We start from the raw sequence: 12,662 nt of genomic DNA, 5'->3' as shown, positions 1-12,662 counted from the left end.
CCTAAATAATCCGTGTATCATTCGTTCAATTGATATTCAATTTAGAATCAAAAAACAAAATATTGAAAAATGAGTCGTTTTTCCTTTTTTCGTTTTTAAAATGAAAACAAATAAATGAAAATTGGTTCGTTTTTCAATATCCCGTTTGTTAAGACAGATCAAATAAAGGAAAGTTGAAATACGGCCACAGAGCAGACTTTAATGTGATTTTTCAATTTCTTCGATCTCCGTGACCCGGAAGTTCTATCGTCTGTGTTTTGGTTTTTGTCGGTGGGAAGGTGGGCGGGTCACGGGACCCTGTGGGTCAGTTTAAGGCCAGCACACACTACTATACACTACTACAGAAGGATCAGGCCGAATTTTGCCCCGATCTTCTCCTCCCGACCGAAGCCGACAAGGTCCGACTGTCGGGAGTAAGATAATGATCTCGGGTCTGAACTTCGTGTAGTGTTCGGGGGGTTCAGAGAGATGTTTTCCGGTCGGAGCTTCTCGGGAGGCGTCGGAAGGGGAGATCGTAAATAATGAACATGTTTAACGACGGCTGAGAGGGGATTTTTTTAAGCAGCAGCACCAGCCAATCAGGGAGCTTTATTTCGAGGGAGTGGACAGCTCTACTCGGAGCTGATCAGCGCCTCTCAGAGCACCACACTCCACAGGATTTGCGATCAGAAATATTAAACATGTTCATTATCTACGATCTCCCCTTCCGACGCCTCCTGAGAGGCTCCGACCGGAAAAAATCTCTCTGAACCCCCCGAACACTACACAAAGATCGGACCCGAACTCATTAGCATACTCCCGGACCTTGTCTTCGGTAGGGAGGAGAAAATTGGGGCAAAATTCGGCCCGATCCTTCTGTAGTGTGTGCTGGACTACAGGTTGACGTGACCCGCCCACGTTTCCCGCCGGCAAAAACCAAAACACAGACGATAGAACTTCCGGGTCACGGAGATCGAAGAAATTGAAAAATCACATAAAAGTCTGCTCTGTGGCCGTATTTCAACTTTCCTTTATTTGATCTGTCTTAACAAACAGGATATTGAAAAACGAACCAATTTTCATTTATTTGTTTTCATTTTAAAAACGAAAAAAGGAAAAACGACTCATTTTTCAATATTTTGTTTTTTGATTCTAAATTGAATATCAATTGAACGAATGATACACGGATTCTAAATCTAAAACCTAAAGCTAATAGCAAAAACCTCTCAACTCAATAGAATTAAGAAAGAAAAATATACAAATTTAATTGATAATTTGAAAGACTTGGAGAACAAATTTAAAATAAAAAAAGAATTGCCAATTAAAAGAAAAATGACAGAAGTTAAATCACAAATAGAATAATTACTGAATCAAGAAGTAAAGAAAAAAGCAAGGTATGTTAAACAAAGCTACTACGAATTAGGACCAACATCAACAAAGTTACTTGCCCGTAGATTGCGCAAGCAACAATCTGAGTCAGCAATCTATAATATCAGAAACCCAGTATCACAAAAACTGGAAACTAAACCGGAGAAAATAGAAGCCATTTTCAGAGACTACTTTCATAATCTTTATTCACAAGATGAGACAACTGACAGACAGTTTATGAGAAATTTCCTTTCCTCATTAGACCTGCCATCTATTGGGAAATTCAGAACAAAAACTTTATAAGGGAGATTACAATGGAAGAACTAAATAAGGCATTGGGTAGAATGAAACCCACAAAACACCAGGAAGTGATAGGATTCCTGCAGAATGGTATCAATTATTCCGTGACAAACTGGGTCCAATTCTTTTAAAGTCTTTAAACTACACTATTAGGGAAGGACAAATCCCACCATCATGGTATGAAGCAATTGTATTCTTGATTCCAAAAGAAGGGAAAAATAAAAATGAATGTACAAATTATAGGCGTATATCCATTTTGAACATGGACTATAAACTGTTCACCTCAATTATTGCAAAGAGACTTGAACTGTTTGTCACCGATTTGATTGATGAAGACCAATGTGGTTTCATGCCAGGGAGACAGACACAGGATAACATCAGAAGAACTTTGCATATACTTGAAAAGTTAAATACGGATAACAGGACGAGCGCAGCCCTTGTTAGCTGAGACGCAGAGAAGGCCTTCGACAGGGTGGAGTGGGACTTCCTCTATCTAACTATTGAATGATTTGGCTTTGTAGAAAAATCAATAAAGATCATAAAGGCATTATATCAACAACCTACAGCAAGAATCAAAGTAAATGGTTCATTAACCGATCGATTTATATATATATATATATATATATATATATATATATATATATATATATATATATATATATATATATGTGTGTATATATCTTCCCTCGACCCCTGGTATTTCTCCAGCTTCTCGTGCTCATGCTCGAGTGTGAGGCGTGAAGACAACAGTGATACCAGTAGTGATCGGGACAATGGGAGCAGTAACCCCCATGCTGGGAGGATGGCTCCAGCAGATACCAGGAACAACATCTGAGATCTCTGTTCAAAAGAGCGCAATCCTAGGAACAGCTAAGATCCTGCAGAACCCTCAAGCTCCCAGGCCTCTGGTAGAGGACCCGAGCTTGAAGGAGACAGACACAATACCGCCGGGGTGGCGAGAACACAATTTTAACACAATTTCCACATTTTATTACTGACATATTATAGCTTAGACGAATAATGTAACTCCCATTGTGTCTTGGTGCTGTATTTTGATTTCAAAAACTTTTCTTCATTTTCACCTTGAAACTGAATTAGAAGTTGCGCCATGTTTTTTTTTAGGCCACTGCAAAACTCCGCCTACCCATATTGAGAATAGGGAGCATTGATGCAGACTTCTCTGAAAGGGGTGAAATAGCCCTCCCCCTCTCCCCTACCCCTATTCAAAAAGTGGAATTGGGATAGCCCTTAAAGCTAGGGTTGGCGATTTGAAGCAATTCATAGCGTGTTGTTAAAGTAGTTTGGAAAATATCCGCTATCTACAGCAGGAGTAAAATGGGACAAACAGCAACCAATAGTCTTGAGGGGACACCTTTTTTAAACCAATCAAATCCCTTCGCCGTTCGACCTGCCCCCTGCACATACATGTACGCGTGCACTGACCCTGGTTCAGTGCGCGCGTAGAAGGACGGAGCGTCATTGCAGAACGGCGGAGACGAATGTTTGGGGGTTCACTCACCGTTCAGCGCGCCATACCTTGACGTTGTGCAAATAAAGAAAAATGAAGAAACGAAGCTCTGAGGACAGGTTACGCCAGGAACGCACTGGATGCGGAAGTGCCGCGCGCACCTCACGCACCGTGAATGTCTCCACGTCTCCGCTCCCAACGGAAGCTCCTCCAATGGGGTGGGAGCTGGGCGGATCTAGCTAGGTGGAGCCTTGGGGAGATGCTACATGCTAACGCTAGTTTTCCAAGATGGCCAACCCTAGCTTTAAGCCTTGTGAACGCACATATCATAGGGGTAGGGCTGAGGGGTAGGGGAAAGGGGTAGAATTGGGATTGGCCCTGAGTGACCTTAAATTGCCCCTAGGTGTGAATGTGAGTGTGCTTGGTTGTCTTTCTTTGATTAGTGGCCCTGCTACAGAGTGGCCAGGTGTTCAGGGTGGTGGACCCCCCCCCCACTGCATTTTATTCAGTCTTTATTCAGTGTGATGTAAAAAAAATACAGTATGTCCCCCATGATTCTATCATATTCATGTCACATGATGCAAAAAGTTGGAGTTTCATACCATTTGAAGTGTGGTTGTCATTTTGAACACTGCCCTAAATGCAGAACTGACTGAATTGGGCTTTTTGCTCTTTCCTCGCAGGGATAACTCAAATAGCTATTATCACCAAAATCGATGAAGAATATCCTGAGGTCAAAAGAGATATCAGGTATGTCTACAAGAGCATAAACCTGAAAGAGCATGTAAGTAGTCAGCTTTTGAAGACTGCACTATTACTGAATGCTGAAAAGTAGGTTAATCTCAGAGGAAAAAAATTTAAGATTTATCTTCAATCTTTTTTTTTTTCTTTTTGTTGAAACTTATAGGTGGAATATCTGAGTGCGAATCTGGGGTTTCCCATGAACTGCATCTTCCCAGTAAAGAACTACAGCATAGAAACTGAGTTAGATGAGGACACTGACACTCTGATACTGAACACAATGAGAACGATCATTCACTATGGAGAAGACTTCCTGAATGACATCGCGCCTACAAGGGCCACCAGGCAACGTGAGCCAACTGAGCAGCCTGTGAAACCTGAGCGGCATGTGAAACCTGTCCACACCGCACCTCCAAATTACACCAAGGAAACCCCGTCTTATCTTTGAGAACTGAAAATCGTGCTAGAAAACAGATAAACATTCTGTCTTATTTTTGTTAATGAAATAAAATTGTGGATTGGGTGGCAGCCGACGGCAGGGTGCCCGGCGACCCGATCCCCGGACACAGAGACTGGCTCTAGGGACATGGAATGTCACCTCGTTGGCGGGGAAGGAGCCTGAGCTTGTGAGGGAGGTTGAGAGGTACCGGCTAGATATAGTCAGGGTCACCTCCACACATAGCCTGGGCTCTGGAACCCAACCTCTCGAGAAGGGCTGGACTCTCCACTTCTCTGGCGTTTCCCGCGGTGAGAGGCGGCGGGCTGGTGTGGGTTTGCTTATAGCCCCACAGCTCAGCCGCCATGTGTTGGAGTTCACCCCAGTGAACAAGAGGGTTGCATCCCTACGCCTTCGGGTCGGGGATAGGTGCCTCACTGTTGTCTCGGCTTATGGGCCGAACAGCAGTGCAGAGTACCCGGCCTTCTTGGAGTCCCTGGGAGGGGTGCTGGACAGTGCTCCGACTGGGGACTCCATTGTTCTACTGGGGGACTTCAACGCCCACGTGGGCAGCGACAGTGAGACCTGGAAGGGGGTGATTGGATCGCACGGCCTCCCCGATCTGAACCCGAGTGGTGTTCTGTTATTGGACTTCTGTGCTAGTCACAGTTTGTCCATAACGAACACCATGTTCGAGCACAGGGGTGTCCATAAGTGCACTTGGCACCAGGACACCCTAGGTCGGAGGTCGATGATCGACTTTGTTGTCGTGTCATCTGACCTCCGGCCGCGTGTTTTGGACACTCGGGTGAAGAGAGGGGCAGAGCTGTCGACCGATCACCACCTGGTGGTGAGTTGGATTCGCTGGCGGAGGAGGAAACCGGACAGACTTGGCAGACCCAAACGTGTTGTGAGGGTCTGCTGGGAACGTCTGGCGGAACCCTCTGTCAGCATGGCTTTCAACTCCCACCTCCGGGAGAGCTTCTCTCATGTCCCGAGGGAGCCTGTGGACATTGAGTCCGAGTGGACCATGTTCTCCACCTTCATTGTCGAAGCAGCTGCTCGGAGCTGTGGTCGTAAGGTCTCCGGTGCCTGTCGTGGCGGCAACCCCCGAACCCGGTGGTGGACACCGGAAGTAAGGGCTGCCGTCAAGCTGAAGAAGGAGTCCTATCGAGCCTTGCTGGCTCATGGGACTCCCGAAGCAGCTGACGGGTACCGGCAGGCCAAGCGAACTGCAGCCCGAGCAGTTGTGGAGGCAAAAACTCGGGTCTGGGAGGAGTTCGGGGAGGCCATGGAGGAGGACTATCGGTCGGCCTCGAAGTAATTCTGGCAAACCGTCCGGCGCCTCAGGAGGGGAAAGCAGGTCTCCGCCAACACTGTTTACAGTGGAGGTGGGGAGCTGCTGACCTCAACTGGGGATATTGTTGGACGGTGGAAGGAATACTTTGAGGACCTCCTCAATCCCGTCGCCACGTCTTCCGTGGAGGAAGCAGAGGCTGAGGTCTCAGAGGTGGACTCGTCCATCACCCAAGCTGAAGTCACTGAGGTGGTTGGCAAGCTCCTCGGTGGCAAGGCACCGGGGGTGGACGAGATTCGGTCTGAGTACCTTAAGTCTCTGGATGTGCAGGGACTGTCTTGGTTGACACGTCTCTGCAACATCGCGTGGCGGTCGGGGATGGTGCCTCTGGATTGGCAGACCGGGGTGGCGGTCCCCCTGTTTAAAAAGGGGGACCGGAGGGTGTGCTCCAACTATAGGGGGATTACACTCCTCAGCCTCCCCGGGAAAGTCTATTCCAGGGTACTGGAGAGGAGGATCCGACCAATAGTCGAACCTCGGATCCAGGAGGAACAATGCGGTTTTCGTCCTGGTTGTGGAACAGTGGACCAGCTCTATACCCTCCATAGGGTGCTCGAGGGTTCGTGGGAGTTTTCCCAACCAGTCCACATGTGTTTTGTGGATTTGGAGAAGGCATTCGACCGTGTCCCTCGTGGTGTCTTGTGGGGGGTGCTCCGGGAATACGGAGTCCGGGGCCCCTTGTTAAGGGCCGTCCGGTCTTTGTATGACCGGAGTAGGAGTCTGGTCCGCATTGCCGGCAGTAAGTCGGACCTGTTCCCGGTGCATGTTGGACTCCGGCAAGGCTGCCCTTTGTCACCAGTTCTGTTCATAATTTTCATGGACAGAATTTCTAGGTGCAGCCAGGGGCCGGAGGGGGTCCGGTTCGGGAACCACAGGATTTCATCTCTGCTTTTTGCAGATGATGTTGTCCTGTTGGCTTCATTGAACCCGGACCTACAGCATGCACTGGGGCGGTTCGCAGCCGAGTGTGAAGCGGCAGGGATGAGGATCAGCACCTCCAAATCCGAGGCCATGGTCCGCGACCGGAGGAAGGTGGCTTGCCCCCTCCAGGTTGGTGGAGAGACCCTAGCCCAAGTGGAGGAGTTCAAGTATCTTGGGGTCTTGTTCACGAGTGGGGGACGGATGGAGCGTGAGATTGACAGGCGGATCGGTGCAGCGGCTGCAGTGATGCAGTCGTTGTATCGGTCCGTCGTGGTGAAGAAGGAGCTGAGCCGAAAGGCGAAGCTCTCGATTTACCGGTCAATCTACGTTCCCACCCTCACCTATGGTCATGAGCTTTGGGTCATGACCGAAAGGACAAGATCCCGGATACAAGCAGCCGAAATGAGCTTCCTCCGTAGGGTGGCTGGGCGCTCCCTTAGAGATAGGGTGAGGAGCTCAGTCACCAGGGAGGAGCTCGGAGTAGAGCCGCTACTCCTCCACATCGAGAGGAACCAGCTGAGGTGGCTCGGACATCTGTTTAGGATGCCTTCTGGATGCCTCCCTAGGGAGGTGTTCCGGGCATGTCCCACTGGGAGGAGACCCCGGGGAAGACCCAGGACACGCTGGAGAGACTATGTCTCCCGGCTGGCCTGGGAACGCCTTGGGATCCTCCCAGAGGAGCTGGAGGAAGTGTCTGGGGACAGGGAAGTCTGGGCATCCCTGCTGAGACTGCTGCCCCCGCAACCCGGCCCCGGATAAGCGGTAGAAAATGGATGGATGGAAATAAAATTGGTATATGTGCACTTAGTTTTGATGTTTTGCACTTCTGATGTTTTTGATCAATTATAATGCAATTTATGATGTCAAAATAAAAATGTTTCTGCAGTTATATTGCTCAAATAAATAGTACTGATAATACTTTTTCTGTCTTAGCTTTTAATTAAGTCAGAACAGACAGTGACCTTAGTCATGAAATCATTGACACAGTTCCAGTAACAACATATAAAGCAGGCCACACACATAAAGACAATCGGGCTCTTTTTGTCCCGATTTTGCCTCCTCCTGACCTCGCATGGCTAACGGAAAATAATATACTAGACACTGCATTGACCTTTTTACTGCAGCACTGGAGACACACCGTCAGGATCAATGCTCGAAACTGGATGGAGGTGAAGTTTTTTGTGCTGTTGTATTTCTTTAACACTACAAAATTCCAAACATGCCGCTCAGTGACAATTTCACGATTGCACATGAACTCCTGTGATTGTAACCACATCACAATTTTCAAGCACAACTGCAAACATTCTGGTTCTGTCCTTTTACTTACTCCAAAGGTGCAGCTTAAACTTGATTCTTGTGGTGTTTGGATGATATTAAAGGGCAACTCCGGTTTTTTGACACCTGAACCTTATTTCTAGGTGTGTGCATGCTCATATACTGACTCAGACAAACATCGTGCAGCTCGGAGTCCTTCAGAAGTTATTTAGATCCAACCGATGTAGCAGGGGCCACGACAAGGGAGCTTCAGCGTGGGACATAATCTCTGCAAAATCGCTCATTTCAGCTATATTTTTTCATCCATCGCCAGTGTTATTATAAAGTCAGCTTGTCCACCATCTTTTTTGAAGTGTCTTTTTTGAACAAGTCGGACAGGTTGATGAAATGATTATGTGTTTATGACGTATTTTTTATCATACAAATAAGATTTTAACTTGCATTTTCAATCGAGATGGCGGTTTAGGCTGCTTTCTATTGTGTAAAATGGGTTTCATATTGTCTACGGGAGATAACGACAGATCTGGCAACCTTCTCCAGCGGACTGCAAAGACACCGCAGGCGGTGTTAATCACAGTGCTGCGGTGTACCGGACCGGAGTCGGACTGGAGCCGGAACACAGCCGGACCAGATCCAGTGTGCATGAGGGGTAACTCCGCGCCCCTTACAACAACCAGTCCCATCAAAGCACAATCACTCATCCGAGACGGAAAGAAAAAGCCCAAATATCCCCCCACCAAACCAGAAACTAGACAGCTCGGTGAGGCCCAAGACTGCATGATGCTGGTCGATATATAGCAACAACTGATCTTACCACCTGAAATTGTAGCAACCACCCTTAGGCCAGACTTGGTGCTCTGCTCCCCTTTACTCTGTGGTCTGTTTACATCACAGAGCTCACAGGTCCATGAACAATCCGGCTACAGGACCGCGGCGGGATCATCTCTCTCCAAGACCGCGGTAGAGCGACAAGGTCAGGATCTGGTCAGCTGATGTGCCGTTGTGGTGTCTGGCAGCAGAGAGGAACCCACGAAGTCAATGGATGGAGCAATGAACATGCCAGAGGACACGGGAGGAGCAGAGACCACAGCAGACCATGGACCTTCACCACTGGCCATGCTATCGTCATCATGCTGCGTCAGGGCCAGGTGGTGATTACACAGTCTGTCAGCCAGCTGTTCCCCAGCCTATAGCCCACCTTAGGCTCACCTTGCCCCTTCTCCAGGGGGGTCCTGGACATCGATGATGGCGGTGGCAGCTTGTACGACTGTGATGGGTTGCTGGCTGTTGACAACAGCAACAGCAGCACATTTCATGCTTCACTGAGGAGGTCTTGACCCTCCTTGGCCCGTCTTGGTCCGGTGAGATAGCCAGTTCTGTGATGAGAACGTTTCTCGATTCTGTTATTCTGTTATAACTGTGGTAGATTCAAGAGATCCTTTATAAATAAATACATCCTTGAATAAAATAGCCATTATCTTTATATTGTGGACAATATTAGCTACCTAGTTTAGTTTAGCAGTAGTATTTTTTGGACATTTTCACCACACGGTGCTGCAGTGGTTAGTGCTTTCACCTCACATAATAAAGGTCAAGGATAGGGTAGGGATGAAGGGTCAAATCAGGGGAGTTTGCGAACACAGTGCCCCAACAGCAGAAATTATGCAGTCCATATTTCCACATTTGGGGAGTTCACAGGGGTCAGCACAACCTCAGTGCAATGACTGAGTCTGGCTCTGGGTGAAGCACCTGCCAGGTAAGTAAGTTTCAGCAAATGCTGGTCTTCTATTCTCTCAGCGATAGCTCAGTGATAAGATGAACTTTGCTTCCATACACACCCTTCATTTATACACTCTGATAGGACAGAGCAATTCTTTTACATTGTATAACCTGAAATAAACTTAAATCATTAACAGTCTTTTTACACACCAGGTATTTGTTCTGTGTTTGCACTGAGCATTGACTTCACATGTAACCAGACAGCAACAGCTTCACATTATTGGACCTCGGATTTACTTCCTAAATACAATTTGTGGTTTTTATTTGGCAACTTTATTCATTGTGAGTTTACTAAAGGTAAGACTGGTTTATATCGGTACATTTTATTGAAATGTGATAAATGTTGTGAACATTGATAAAGATAAGCTTTTGTTTGTGCAAACCTTTCAAAATAATTGAACTTCATCCTAAATGTTAAAATGTAAGCATTATGTTTCAGTGGTTCATCCTAAGATGAGAAACAAGTTAATTCAAATTGTTGAAAGGTTTGTCATTAATGTGTTGTCTAATTATTTTACCTATGTTTTTCATGAAAGTAAATATTTCCTCTGCCAAGGGTATGTTCAAATCTCCTCGTAAGTCAATTTAGATTTTTCACACAATGTTCTAAAATCCTATCAGGATGTAATGCCAGTGCTCATTACACAATATTAGTAGAAAATGTGATTAATGCAGATGTGCTTGTCTTGACAGTTCTTGATGAACCATGGAGAGACGTACCATGGGGGTAAGTATTCATGGTGGAGTGTAACTTCTGCCATACTTCAACAACCAGAAGAATTTGTAGGTTTTGAAGAGGCTTATACTTCATCCTATTCAATCTCCTTTTTAAACAGAAATGAAACGGAAGACTATAAGTATGTGAAGGACTATAAACCTCAATCAGAAGCCAAACATCTCAGGATTCTGCTGCATGGACCATCAGGCTCTGGGAAGTCCAGCTTCATCAACTCTGTTGACAGCGCTCTGCGAGGAAGAATTGCAGCTCGAGCTTTGGCAGACACCAGCTATGATGGCATCTTCACTAAGGAAGTATGAAGAACTTGTCATAACGTGAATCCTGTCTAACATCTAAAGAAAGACAGAGAAAAACATTTTTCAAGACTTTCTCCAGTGTTCAACTCAAAGTCAGGACAGCTACTTTTTTATAGCAAAAAATTAACAGAGTGTGAAATGGAGAAACTGAACATTTGAAATGTCTTCATCTTCAGCACACGCTAACAGTTTGATCAATTTTTCTTTTTATTTAACTTGCAGTACAGAAGTTATAAAATCCAGACAGAAAAGCCTGGGACCTTTTATCCTTTTGTCTTCAGTGACACCATGGGTATTGAGAGGGGCTCTGGAAGTGGAATGGATGTGAAAAATATGAAATTGATCATGGAAGGACATGTCAATGAAGGATGCAAGGTATGACATTGACATTGCTTATCTTCCCTCCGACTTTGTTTAGCAGTGCGCGCAGGTCTGTAAAATCATTCTCCCAGAAAAGCTTAAATATATCACAATATGGACACCTCTGAATTTTCAGAACATAATGTGGAATAACCAATACAAATCAAAGGGAACAACAATTTTTGAAAGAGATCTTACCTTTGACGCAAAAGAGTAAACAACACCAATGTAATAAACAATGAAGGGAAGAATAGACAAACTTGTTGATTTAGGCACAGTTTGCTGTAAATCAGTATGGAAAAACATAATGGTGCACTCATGGGAAATCACAAATGAAAATCACCTGTGATGAATTACCTGTACATGTGACATGGATCAGCCAGTAAATGATGAAATGCTTTATTTTAAAAGTTAATGTTTACTGTTCCTTTGCCACTATGCTGAAGACAAAGGAGCTGTCCCAGGACAGTGTGCATTAAGAAATTCCCCAAGCATAGAACTCATTGGAGATGAGGACCAAAAAAAATAACAACACAAGTCTTTCAAAGATTAGAGTTAGGGTTAGGAATAGGGAATCAAAAACAAAAAACAAAACAAAACAAAAAAAAGCATCATCCACATCGTCCTAGGCTTTACTTCTTATTGTCTCATGCTAGCTGTTGCCAAAGCTGTCCGTCCCTGGGAGAGGGATCCCTCCATACTGTGGTTCTCCCCAAGATTTCTTCTTTTCCCACTGGGTTTTTGGAGTTTTTTCTTGCCGGATGTGAGGGTCGAAGGCGGTGGTTGCTTCGTTCTGTCTCGTTACTGTAAATATTGACATATTACCATTATGCTTATTCACTGTTTTTACTTTTACCGACAAATGTAACATCTTGAAGCCCTCTGAGGCAACTGTTGTTGTGATACTGGGCTATACAAAAATAAATTGATTGAATTGATTGATTGATACCTAATGGTAAACCTGGAATAGTCTGGCGTCATGGATTCAATAAGTATTGCAAGCTGCATAATAAACTAAACAAGGTTTTATGGACCAAGGTCAAGGAAGACTTCATTGTTGAGGAAATGTCAAAAAGGAATGATTGATCTTTGTCAATGAGCACCTGGGCAAACTGCAACAATTAACTGCCCAATCAGAAGCTGAAATGTCGGCATCATCATTGTCCAGTACACTTTCTGGTTAGTCTTACAACATAAGGAGAAATAACTACTCACCATCAACAAGGTCTCTTGAAAACAGTCTTAAATTTGTCAGTGTCAGGGACGGGGTGGTTGAACGTGATCATCTTCCAGCCTGTCAGCTTTTCCTCCAAGACAGTGACTTCAGCGTCACAGAGTCCTCACAGTCCGATCTGCTGGAAGTGTCACATAAGTGCATTCTCATATTGCGTGGTGTGTCACTCCTCTCAGTCACAGGTGATACCGCTTCACTTTAACCATGAGCTCATGAATGCTGCGATCAGGTACTGAAGAGAGATAAACTGATGTGGGTTTTAATAGGGTCAATACCGATTATCGGTCGGGTATATTTACAGCCGATATTCATTTGCAGTAAAATTGCAAAAAAAAAAAAAGTCAACATTTTGAACAGTACAAAGCGTCTTGGGCCTCCAGAGCAACTTATTGTTTGTTGTGTAGGCTAA

General features: G+C 45.4%; 1 pseudogene; it reads right to left on the bottom strand.

Moving 5' to 3' along the window:
- Positions 1 to 9,467: 9,467 nt before the first annotated feature.
- On the bottom strand, positions 9,468 to 9,609 carry LOC115404745 (uncharacterized; annotated as a pseudogene).
- Between the last annotated feature and the right edge of the window lie 3,053 nt (positions 9,610 to 12,662).

This window comes from Salarias fasciatus, chromosome 17 (assembly GCF_902148845.1).
Source record: "Salarias fasciatus chromosome 17, fSalaFa1.1, whole genome shotgun sequence".
NCBI classification, from domain to species: domain Eukaryota; kingdom Metazoa; phylum Chordata; class Actinopteri; order Blenniiformes; family Blenniidae; genus Salarias; species Salarias fasciatus.
This window is presented reverse-complemented; position numbering and strand designations above follow the sequence as displayed.